The sequence below is a fragment of the Tauraco erythrolophus genome, chromosome 2, assembly GCF_009769465.1.
Source record: "Tauraco erythrolophus isolate bTauEry1 chromosome 2, bTauEry1.pri, whole genome shotgun sequence".
Taxonomy (NCBI): Eukaryota; Metazoa; Chordata; class Aves; order Musophagiformes; family Musophagidae; genus Tauraco; species Tauraco erythrolophus.
Genome location: NC_141466.1, coordinates 107,058,908 through 107,071,922, shown reverse-complemented (window position 1 = coordinate 107,071,922; position 13,015 = coordinate 107,058,908).

The following is a 13,015-nucleotide window of genomic DNA, read 5'->3' as shown; positions in this document are numbered from 1 at the left end:
CCGGCGGCGGGGGGGGGGCGGTGTGGCTGTTGGTGGTTCTGCGGCCCGCGGTGAGGGGCGGGAGGCGCTGGGCCGCCTCGGTCGCAGCGAGGGGGAGGGAGGAGGGGGCGCGGGTGGGGGGCCCGGTTGTGGGGCAGCGTCCGGGTGAGGCTGGGGCGGCGGAGCAGGGCTGGGGGAGAGCGGCCGCCGGCGGGGCCGCAGGGCTGTCACCTTGGGGCGGGGCCCGGCTGTGAAAGCCGATGCGGGTTGCGGCGGGGGCCGGCCCGGCGGGCAGCCTCCTCCGGCGGGCAGCGCTGGCGGCGCAGCTGCCTTCCTCGCTGCGGCCTTTGGGAACGTTTCCAGCGAGGGTCAGGTCAGGTTGAGGGGATAAAGGGCGCAGGGAAGCCAGAAACGCGCAGCGTCGCAGGTAGTTCCAGGCGCCGCGAAGCGTGTGTGAAATGATGCGGCTTTTTCTTTCCAAATGCACGAAATAGTTTCTTTTTTAGTTATTCATTTAACGTTAATTCCAGTGTGTTGCCAAGTGCTCAGGTGTCACTGTCCGGTTCATGTGAAAATATCCAGATTTGAGGAGGAAAAAGAAGGCTGAGATTCTCTCCAGATAGAGGCTGAGTTACAGTACGGTCGCAGTCTTGTTACTTCGTCTGGAGATGCGTTAGTCTGGTTTGTTTCTGTGTAAATGCATTTAATGTCGTTCTGGCTGCACTTTATGTATTAAGGGTATTTTTAATGGTGCGGTGATAACTTGGCAGTCTGATTGCCTGATATAGGAGAAAAAATATAAACTTAGTTGTTAAAGTTATTATTGCTATATATCGTAGTCAAGTCTCATGTTCCAACTAAGACTATCTGACACAATCCGTTATACTTTGTCACATCTCAGCTATTGTTCCCAAACTTAGCCCTGGCAGCTGTCTGCCCTAAGTCGATGGATTGATTGAAGAGTGCTAGCTAGAATGGTGAGAAGTGCTAGTGCTGCTTTCTCACAGTGAGATTAAGGAAAGATGACTACTAGTGTCCCTCCTCGTGACTACTAAGTGTCCCTAGTGCTTTATGGTAGGAATGTAACATGATGTAGCTCGCCATTTTTGCAGGGAGCCGTTGTTTGATACTTATCTTGAAATCAGCTCAATATGGTCAAATTCTGTATTTTCAGGGCCAGTCCCAAGCACAAGTACAGGCTGGGCAGAGAATGGATTGAGAGCAGCCCTGAGGAAAAGGACTTGGGAGTGCTGGTGGATGAGAAGCTCAACATGAGCCGGCAATGTGCGCTGGCAGCCCAGAAAGCCAACCATGTCCTGGGCTGCATCAAAAGAAGAGTGGCCAGCAGGTCGGGGGAGGTGATTCTGCCCCTCTAATCTGCTCTTGAAAGACCCCACCTGGAATACTGTGTTCAGCTCTGGAGTCCCCAGCACAAGAAGGACATGGAGCTACTGCAGTGGGTCCAGAGGAGGGCCATGAAGATGATCTGAGGGCTGGAGCACCTCTCCTATGAAGAGAGGCTGAGAGAGTTGGGGCTGTTCAGCCTGGAAAAGAGAAGGTTCCAGGGTGATCTTATAGCAGCCTTTCAGTACTTAAAGGGGGCCTACAGAAAAGCTGGAGAGGGACTTTTTCCAAGGGCATGTAGTAATAGGACAAGGGGCAATGGATTTAAACTGAAAGAGGGCAGATTTAGATTGGATATAAGGAAGAAATTTTTTACTCAGAGGGTGGTGAGGCTGTGGAACAGGTTGCCCAGAGAAGTTGTGGATGCCCCATCCCTGGAAGTGTTCAAGGCCAGGTTGGATGAGGCTTTGGGCAACCTGGTGTAGTGGAGGGTTTCCCTGCCCATGGCAGGTGGTTTGGAACTAGATGATCTTTGAGGTCCCTTCCAACCCTAACCATTCTATGATTCTATGATTTTTTAAAAACCTCTGATCCATGTGTGCTTCCTAGAACATGGCATAAAAACATTGTCAAGATTCTTCCTGCTCTGGGAATATTGTGGTCTTTGAAGAACTGTTTTTGTGGCAGTTTTTGGCAGCTGACCATCAAAAATGGGAGAAAACAAGCTCTGACTCTTGTATGCTTGCTGTTCTCTCTCTCCAACAGTTGGAAAGAAAAGTAAGGAGAAGATAGAAGCAAAGGTGGTTGACTACCTGCAAGCACCTTAACAATTGAGGGGAAAAAAGCTGTAATGCAATCTTGCATTTTAATATACACAGAAGAATTTACATAAGAGAAAGCACTCAGCAGAACCACAGGAAATTATTCAACCAAGGTTTGCACTTTTTAGACGCAAAATCAGTAAGAAAACTTGCAGGAAATTGGGCTTTATAATTTTAGTTCTCCCAGAAATGAGGAATATTTGAGGCTTTTTAGCTTTATTGTCGAAGGATGTGAGGTTTGGGCGTATGTGCAGCATTATGACTGCATATGTCTGTGAGTTCTTGCAGCTTTCAGGAATGCTAAGTCGTTACAAGTGTTGTGAAGGTAATCACCTGAAAGGAAGAAAGATTCCTTGTCAGTATGGCTGGGAATAGAATTGTCTTAAGAGCTTGCCCCTTTTTATTTCTGTTGTTTGCATGGCTGCTGTTAAAACTGCGATTCAGAGATGACATTAAAAGAGCATAGGTTCACTAAGTCAAGCACTTAAATATTAACAAATGCATGTAGTGAGTTTTTTCTCCATGCCATCTTAAAGTTGTCTTGCCTTGCAATATGCTTTCTGTTGTACAGAAGTCTTCCTTTTTTTTTTTGTTCCCTCTCTGTAGTTCCTCTGTCACATTCAATATCTGAGTGCTCCTGGATAAGATGTGGCATGCTAAAGCAGACTGTGAGGTTGGTCCTGCATTTGTTGTAGACAACACATGTAAGGAATTAGCTTAGACTAATATTACCATATATATCCTTATTCTTAATTTTTCCTTCTAAACTTAAGCCATGGAGGACAGCAGTGTAACCAATGCATTCAGAAAATATGACTTGGGCCAGTCTAAAGATTCTTTTAATGATGCTGCCAGTTTTTCATTCTTGGAGGTTATGTATTTCTTCGTAAAATTTACTTCCCAAAGTTTCAGGGGAAAAGGTTGTGTTTAGGCAGGAGGGGAGGGATTGCAACAGAGAGGAAGGGAATTAAGGAATGGAGACGTTGCAAACAAGGAAAGTGAAGCAGTTGCTTCTTCCTTTTAACAGATTTGCTAAAAGGCTTTAGTAGAAATAGAAGCTCAAAGAGAAACGGCTTTCACTGTCCAGGCATTAACTGAGCTTCAAACCCACATGACTTCCAAGATTGCTCCACACAGGATTGAGGCCTCTTGCAATCATCTTTGTAGAGTGGAATCTTGTAATTCATTGCTTAAAATCAGGCTCTTAGACTGTGAACTCCTGCAATTCATTATTATTACCTTGAAATGAGGATAACAATAGTATTAGCTGTTGCGTGGTGAGCTATGAGAAAGTAAAGACTGTTTGTTCCGAACAAAATAATTTCTTAAAACGCTAGATGGTTTCACTTGCCTATATTACTATAGAATTATCTAGATTGGAAGACTCTTAAGATCATTGAGTACAACCATTAACCTAACCTGCTGAGTCCACTGCTAAAACATGTCCCAAAGTGCCACATCTACACATCTTTTAAATACCTCAGGGATGGTGACTCAGCCACTTCCCTGGGCAGCCTGTTCCAATGCCTGACAACCCTGTCGGTGAAGAAATTTTTCCTAATATCCAATCTAAACCTAAACCTCCCGTGGCGCAACTGGAGGCCGTTTCCTCTTGTCCTGTCACTTGTTATGTGGGAGAAGAGACCAACACCCACCTTGCTACAACCTCCTTTCAAGTAGTTGTAGAGAGCAACAAGGTCTCTCCTGAGCCTCCTTTTCTCTGAACTAAACCACCCTAGTTCTCTCAGCCGCTCCTCACAGGACTTGCTCTCTAGACCCTTCACCATCTTCGTTGCTCTTCTTTGGATGCGCTCCAGCGCCCCAATATCTTTCTTGTATGTTATGTCCATCTTGCCTATGAAAAGTACTGCAGATCACATTCTTGACCTTTTTATTTTATGATGATAGTTTTATGCTTTCAGGTTTTTTTTGAAACTTTGACAGTTCCCTGGCTTGGGAATGTTGCTTTATACCATTTAAAATCTGTGTCTTTTTAGATCTTTTTAGAAACAGGACAAATTAATTTGCAATGCTTCTTCAGAAGAATTATGAATGTATAATGTGTGTTGTGTGAAACACACAGAAAAGGGGATGACCCGGAACCATTTTGACAACATCCAGCCTGGAAACTTGTGCTTTAATGTGAAGATTTATAATTTCCTTTGGTATGAATGTTTCATAAAGAAAAGTATGCTCTTCGTCTTCATAAACACATTAAGAAAAGCATGCCTGGAATCAAGGTAATTTCAGATAAATTACACTGCTGGGAGCCTGTTCAGTCCTCTCCTGGAAAATATATAGGTATCATCTGTCAAGTACTGTGTTTCTTTTATATTAAACACAACTTGGCCTGCTGGGTGGTAAGTGGGAGGCTTGCAGTGGACGGGGTGAGATTTATTACTTCTTCCAGACTGATGGTTTCTGCTCTGTTCCATGCAACGTTCTCGAATTTTCCAAAAACTCCATGTTTTAGCGGAACTAGTGAAAGACTGTGGAAGCTATGGGTTTTCTGTAGCTCTGGATAGTCAGGCCATTGGGCCCAAGCTGGACACTTATTGGTATTTCTGAATTCTAGTCTTAATGTTTTATTAAGGCAGAAATCAGTAAAACTGTTCCGTGACTGATCAATGAAATGCAACAATAAAACATTTGCTAACTGACTTGCTTCTGTTAATATCCCCCAACTGAGATTTGAGACTTTCTTTGTTTGCTTTATTTTTGCAGTGGTGTCTTCCAGTTACAGGCTTCAAGAGCTATCTGCTCTCCAAATCTGGATGGAACTCTTGCAATTTAGTTAGCATCGTATGGACTGTCTATGTAAGGACAGTCAGTAACTTATTCTTGAGAAATGGAGAAAGTCATGTTGCAGTTTCTTTGAGAAGTCTAAGGACTTCAGCAGTTGCAAACACTTTTCTGTATTTAAATACCTGTGTCTCGCTGATCAAATCATACTCTTCCGAAACCTTTGACAAAATTTGAGAATTAGGCTGTGCTATGCGGAGTTGGTGGTTGATAAGTAGAACGAAGCTGGGATTGTTAGGATTTGGCACTCTGTGAAAAATAGTGTTTTGAAATGGTTTGTTGCGCTGTAGGAAGGCTTATCCAAGAATTTGCATAATGAGTTAGCGCTAACATCCATCTTGTTCAGTACTTTAATCCCGACAGGTAGTAACAGCGAAGGCTACAGAGGAACTCGTTTTGGGGCAGATGCCATAATCTCCATTCTCTCTTGGCGAGAAGCCTGTTGTTGGTCTTCTAAAGATTTGTCAAAGCTCTGAAGCGTAAAGCTTGGTATCTTTTGAAAAAAATATAATTTAGATTTCCGTAGATGTGTTATGAAAATATCTGTTCCACCTTTATGTATTTGTATTGTGTTTCAGTGACTTTCTATAACAGTGAGTTCCACTGACACTGTATGACATTTTTTTTTTCTTTTAAAAGAAAAATGAAAAGTTTTCCAAAAACCCCCTTTTCCTGACAGGAGGGACAGGTTTTCCTGATCAGCCCTTTCAGTCTTATTATTAAATTTCTCTACATTTAGCTTAAGTATCTGGTAAGCTGTACTGGGTACTGAAAGTAAAGAAGGTTCTGTGTCCAGTCGATTATCATGACACACTGTGGGAAAAACCTGAATTTAGCTGGCTTGATCTTATGTTACATACGCAACTCAGGACAATCGGTCACTTCAGAAAGTAAGTTTACAGGCATCATTTGACTATTTATATTTTCCTTACCCTCTTCAAAGTAAATTTTGGTAATAGCTGATAGTATGTCTTTGAATCAGAATATTGTCATTCAGTATTGTCAGTGAAGAATCTCAGTCTGGTGTATGAATAGCTCGTGTACCTGGCTGAAATGGCAACATCTCTTTACGAATAATTTGAATTTAGGGCCAGTTGTTTCCCACAGGGGAAAAAAAAATGCACTGTAATTCTTTTGGTAAGCTACTGTGCTTTTACTTTTGTCCTGTCTTACTTTTGCATACAGTTACCTAAGCTACTTTTCATAGCACTGTTCAGTGGAAAGCAGATCTCACCTCTCATTGATACTTAAAGCTGTTGGACTTGCACACGAAATGTAATTTTACTTCTCCTGCATGGCTTCTGGATATTTTTGTGGTTTTGTTTGGTTTTTTTTTTTAAATGCAGAGCAAAACAAGTGCTTTGATTTCATGCACTTAGTGAAATGTGTGCTAAACTTCTGCTTTGTTCTTTCTTGTGAGGTTGTCCGTTGCTGTTGTACCTGAAGAGGTGACCGTTTGCTGTGAGTTAACGATATTTACACTCCCTCCTATTTTTTTCTCCTCTTTTTCCTTCTGTGAAGTAACGTTATGGAAGGAACATACTGTGTTAAGATTTTCTTGCAGTTAATAACACCACTCACTCACTTCCTTGAGAGAAATGCCCTTTAAGACATACCAGAATAAAAAAATTATGCTCTGATATGTTACTATGTTGTGTGCCTAGTCCCAAAAAAGAGATAACCTTGCCCAGACAGCTTACTGTTTAATGATGATCCAGTCAGTGTGTGTAACCAACATTAGGAAAAATAAGGGAGAATAAGGGAAACATAAGTAATATGATAATGTGAACAAACCAGGTAAAATTACTGTAAGCGTGTACTGCCCATCCGTTTAAGACACAGTGTCATTGTAGGCATAATCTTGAAGGATTTGAAAGAACCAAAGGTAGTAGTGTTAAGAACCTCGTTTGAGGAAGATGATGTATCTTTCCATGTGAAAAAAAGTGTAAAGAGTGGTGTGGTAACCAGTGGTGGCAGTTTATTTTGCTGTATGTCTTGGGCCTGGGACTGTAATAACATTTTATGCTACAGCATACTGGCACCTCCTGCTAAATTTTGTTCTCCATAGCTTATCCAACTGGGCTACTTGTAGTTTAATGTCAAGGGGAAGTGTAAAGTGGAAAATAACACTGACTGTGTATGACCAAAAGAAGGTTCCTGAGATAGTACAAGAGTTTGTATTTTTGTTTTCCATCTCGTGGTTTATATAGAAAAGTATATACTGTTTCTTAGAAATCTGTGTGTTATGGAGCTGTGCTGGATTTTGGAGGTCAGTGTGGCTGGACCACATAGGTACCAAAACATTATTGCTATTCAGGTATCATACCGTGTCCTACTGTAACTATTGTTTGGCTGATGTAATGATCCACGGTTCAGGTATGCAGTTTAGGAAGGATCAGCAGGAGGTTCTATTTGGAAAATATCTGTAAGATGGAATTGCAAGCAATAACAATATAATTGCTAATTTTTCTGAAATGTGTAAGATTTATTTTCCCATATGGAAATTCTTGTTATAATACCATCCAGCTAGATTTTTCTAGGAATACAAATGGTTCTCTTAAGTCTATTCTGTTAAAAAAGGACTTGGAGAGGAGAGCTGCAAAAATGATCCAAGGGCTGGAGCACCTCTCCTATGAAGACAGGCTGAGAGGGTTGGGGTTGTTCAGCCTGGAGAAGAGAAGGCTCTGGGGAGACCTTCTAGTAGCCTTCCAGTATGGAAAGGCGGCCTACAGGGAAGCTGGAGAGGGACTTTTTACAAGGGCGTGTAGTGATAAGACAAGGGGCAATGGCTTTAAACTGAAAGAGGGCAGATTTCAATTAGATACAAGGAAGAAATTTTTTACAATGAGAGTGGTGAGGCACTGAAACAGGTGCCCAGAGAATCTGTGGATGCCCCATCCCTGGAATTGTTTAAGGCCAGGTTGGATGAGGCATTCAGCAACCTAGTGTAGTGGAGGGTTTCCTTGCCCATGGCAGGGGGGTTGCAACTAGATGATCTTTAAGATCCCGTCCAACCCAAACTATTATATGATTCTATGAATATTACTGTGTCTGGCTCTTCACATTGTGTTATATAATGCTTTCAGGAGCAATGATTCTCTCTTCTCCTGGCTGAGGCAGATAAAACTGCATAAATATAAAACTGAAATCCACAATCTTGCATTCGAGCATGTGGATGAATACATAAAGGATCAGTCTACACTAGGAAGATTCTCCTTGGGAAGACTCAGCAGTTCACAGTATTTCTGCTGATGTGTTTGTTAAACCAAGAGTTAAAACAAAACCTCATCCTTACATAACTTTAGAGTGAAAATACTGGATGCTACTAGGACCTCGCTATCATTGGTTTCCACAATAGTTTTTGGAAAAATATGCACTTAAAATTCACTCTCCACCAATGTATTAAATAATCTTATGCTGGAGGTGAGATTTTTACTTGCTCATGTATTGTTCACTATCTTTCATCTAAATTGCATTTGTTTTAATGAAAGTGGCTTTTATCCTTGGCTTAAGCATGTACCTAAGTAAAAGTTGAAATGCTTTATAGTCTGGGAGCCTGTGGTGAGGTCCGTTTGTGTTAGACATTCGGTGTTCTGAAAAACCAAAGAGATGATCTGGGTTTCAGAGTTGCACTCTGAGCCCATTGCTAGAGCTTCCCGTCCTACAGGTACTGCAGAACAGCCAAAGGCATCTCTGATAGATGGTGCTTCTGCTGACATTTCGTGTATCAGTGTTCTCTTCTAATGATTGTGTGTCCCAGCCCAGCCACTCATTCCCTAACTTCACCTTCCTTTGTGCCATACCGTCTGTTTTGGCTAGGTAGCTGGAGATGGGTTTGGATATTACAGTGCATCTTTTTTAAAGAATGTCCTGATGTTTCACTGTACTGTGTGACTTTACACAGAAGATGTTGTATCAGTGAACTGGTAGCAGTTTTTGCTTCATGATAATCAACAGAAGCACAAACAGGGATCCTCTTCTATTTGTTTAAACACTTTGAATTTCATAGAGCATCTCTATTCATGACTGAACATTTGTAAAATGTGAGCTCCTTATGAACATTGTAACTGGCAGTTCCTGAGCTAAATATATTGTAAAAAAATTATCCAAAATTAGAAAAGACGTAAAAAACCCCACAGCTGGTATCCAAGTGTTTACAAAAATCAGTAGCCCATCAGACTTTAGTGTCATGTGATAGTAGTCACTAGGACTAGATATTAGTCCAGTGCCAATAAAGGCCCTGGAAAAACTGCTATTAAGATATGATCAAACTTAGAAAATTAGGAATTTTGATCAGTGCAACTGCAGAAACAGTAAGAGATTAGTTAGAATTAGAAAAACAGTAATCACTACATTTAAATTTCAAATAAAAGAAAAGTCAGTACTAACCTAGTTATAAAGTGTGTGTTTGTTTTCTTTTTCTCTCTTTCCAGATTTGTGCTTTTCAGTTGTTTGGCTACTTCTGCGTATCCTTCCCACTGTCAAAGAACTCAACATAAGTTCTGTCTACATAGAAAGCAAATACTGTGAGTAATCCAGCCTGTTGAAAGGAAGATCAGTGAGTGGGAAATACATAATGAAATGATAGATTTGGTAAAACTTGGAAATCAAGTGAGAAGAGTTTGTTTTGCTATTTTTTCTTCTCTGCTGTAGGGAGTTTTTGGAGGGGAGCTTTCTTCTGTCTGTTGACAAACCTTGTAAAATTGGAATCATACAAGTAGCAGATATGGTCAGTAAAGTGAAGTAAGAGGTCAACTTTGTAAAACATGTAACTCCAAAACAGGAATTCTAAGCACATTTAAGTAAAAGCTATGAAATACAAGCCCCGTGCAAGAAACTTACTGTGTGGAGTGTAGTTTTGTACTGGGTACTTTTTGAGGTGTGTTCCTTGGAGAGGCTCCTGTAAAAGAGGCACTAGCAGTGTTTTTACCACTGTCAGCCTTACAGGTAGGATCCTTCTGTCCAGAGAAAAAGCAATGAGGTTTGTAAAGATTGTTCTGCTTTTAAAATTAAACTACAGAGTTTAGGCTGTATATTATAATTTGGGAAGTCTGATCCCATATTATTTAGGAATTCTGCTTTGTATCATTACATTCTTGGAAACTGCTATGTAGTAGAATCCGTGGTTTGTTCAGAAAGCTAATCATGTGGTTTAGATCAAGGGTGGTGGCTTAAAGGAGATGTTTTAGGGCCAAAGTAGGAAGAAGAAAAAAGAGATGGAAGACCTGCTAGCTAGTGCAAGCATATGACTGACTAGGCGTTATTTTTCTGAATCTGGACCTAAAATAGCTAGTTTGGGGTTTATTCTTTGTAGAGCATATTATGAAAATGTAAGATTAAAAGTAGCTTTTTTGTATTGTTAAATCAAGGACTACTGGACCACAGTTGAGAGAGAAAAATGCAGTGAGTAACTTAACAAAGTAATACAGCCTGCAGTGCTCCTTACTGCTTAAATAACTAACCCCCAGAACTATGAGTTCCTAGGCTTATTGTGAACAGGGCATGCAAATAAAAATATCTCTTTCAATTACTTAGTGGGGGCATTCTGTTACAATTCCAGCAAGCTGTACCCGAGTTGCATCATTTTGCCTCGTTTTATATTGACCCAAACACAGGAAAAACAAAGCCAACTGAAGTACGCAATAAAAATGTTAACAAAAAAAACTACGAGACCTGCAACCAAAGAAACTGTGGTTAACTTCTTTTCCTCCTCTGAGTAATAACACTTCAGTGGGTCACTCCTCTGCTCTGAGACAAGGAGAGACCATGGTTAAGGCAGGGCAGGGTAGAGCCAGGAGGTTTGGGTAGAGACACTTGCAGTGAGGAGAATGGTGATAGTAGCTGATGTCCTAGTCAGGATGTGTGGGGATTTGTTTTTTGTGTGGAGTTGTGGGTTTATTTGGATTGATTTTTTTTTTCCCCTAAATCTGGAAGGACAGCATGCCACCTCCTGTTGAAATAAATGGAGATGGACATGCAGTCCAAATGGAGAAAATTTTTCTGTGCCCTTTTGAGCTGTTCTAAGAAGGAACAGTTCTTCCCTGTTAGCCCACACTCCAAATGTTGGATGTATAAATAAGACTGGCTATGTACTCTCTCATCAGTTTTGAGATTTTTTTTTCTTCCATTCAGAACATAGGATTTATTAGTTATTTTTCCATATTTGTTACCCATAAAAAGTGCAGAGAAAATTCAGTAATTTCAGAACTAAAAAAGTGTCCGTATTTATTTTCTTACAAATTTGTTTATGGCTATTTGGGAATACTGCCATTCCTCAATTCTTAGGTCTGCAGTTTGCTATGCAACTGGATGTTTCTTCGAGTGGAAAGTGTCGTTTAATTTTAGATTGCAGAATTAGGGACCTCAGGCCGAACTTTGCCAATGTCTGGAGCATTTTGGTTAAAATGAGTTGTAGAAATAAATAGAACAGTTTCAGTAAGATGCACAGATGTTTTCCCAAATTCTTTCCTTTTGATAAACACGCGTATACTTGTTAAACTGTGGACTCACCTTAGTTTTAAGATGTGACTTTAATTTCTCATTGCGTTTTCCATAAGAAAACAAAAAACATTAATCACAAGCAACTAAGTATTCTTGTATGTGTGTGCTTAGATGGGGGCCTTAGCCTGCAAACTTCTGGGGGTAAGAATTCGTAGAATAATAACTGTTTTATTGATTTTAATGTAAAAAAAAATAAAATTATCATTGTTTTTCCACCTTGGTTTGAATTCAGAGTTTCCTTTTTTTGTTTAGTGTTCGCATGGCAAAGTAACTTGTGCGTTACCTTCTGTAATTTGCTATCCTGTCAATTTTACTTGGACGGTTTATCAAAAGCCGTATGGTAGTATACAAATGGAGCTCAATTTAAAGATGGAATGGTCTTTCATTTCCAGGGCTGGTGGCAGCTTGTTATAACTTCGCATTGTTATAGTTTTGGGTTTTGACAGTTTCTTTTTTATGTAGAACTTAGTTTACAAAGAACAAAAGGTAGTGCGTGAAACAGGGTAGAAATCAAAAAGGCCTTGAATAAAAGCAGTGCTTTTCAATGTAAATGAATTAAATTTTGAGCATATGAGACTTCCCTACCCACTGCGTTTCTTTACTGATTTGATGCTGTGAAAGCGAAGTGACAAGTGCCAGAGAACTGGCAGAGTCTAACAGCAAAAGTCTTGTGCAACTTTGGAAGAACTGGGTTTGTTCAGACTGAAAGGCAGCGAGGGCAGACAGAGGAGCATCGTAGTAACTTTTTTCATGCATTTGAAAACTTGCAGAAGGGTTGGTGATTTTTGTGTCCGCAGAAGAAAGAGGTTTTACTAGCTTTGAAGACCAGATGACTCAGCCATATATTAGGAAAAGCTTTCTGTGAGATTTGTTGTGTGTTGGAGCAGATTACCCAGAGACACCACGTGGCTGTCTGAGGGGAAGTTTTTAAAGCGAGTTACAGGAGTGTCCCTTAGGAGTGAACCTTGTGACGAGATGAAAGAAAGGAGCTCTATCCTGTTCCAGCATTTTTGTTGCATAGATACCATGAGGTTTAGTGACATTCCCACAGTTTAGTGTCTGGAACTAATGTTTTTGTTGATGATAGTTTTCGACGTGTTTGTGTGTATCAACACTGGAAGTTACAGTGGTGTTAGTCAATGGGTTGGCATAAATACAGGCTGCTGCCAAAAAGGGAGGAGTTTCAGCTGCCGTTCCTCATTCACCACCAGTGCTGGGTTTCTTTTCAGGCTGGTTTTCAATTCAAGTGGGGTGACAAGTACGGACAGCTTAGATGAAGGCAAATCTGTCCTTTTTGCAGCAGCAGCTGCTCAAAAGTGGCTGTGGAACAGTGGCTTAAGGCTCTGCAGCCAAGAGACGGTCACTTACTGGGGTACTACAAGTCCTGACCTTGGGCCTTTTTCAGGTATAAACACCAGGCTGAAAGAGCAGCATAATAAAATACAGCTGAACATCCTCTATAGCAAACTATGACCTTTTATATTAGCCTTAAGTGGAAGTGTTAGGTATTAAGTTCCGTCCAATGGGCTCTAGCAAACAAGCAAATTAAACAATTCCAGTTTTCAGCT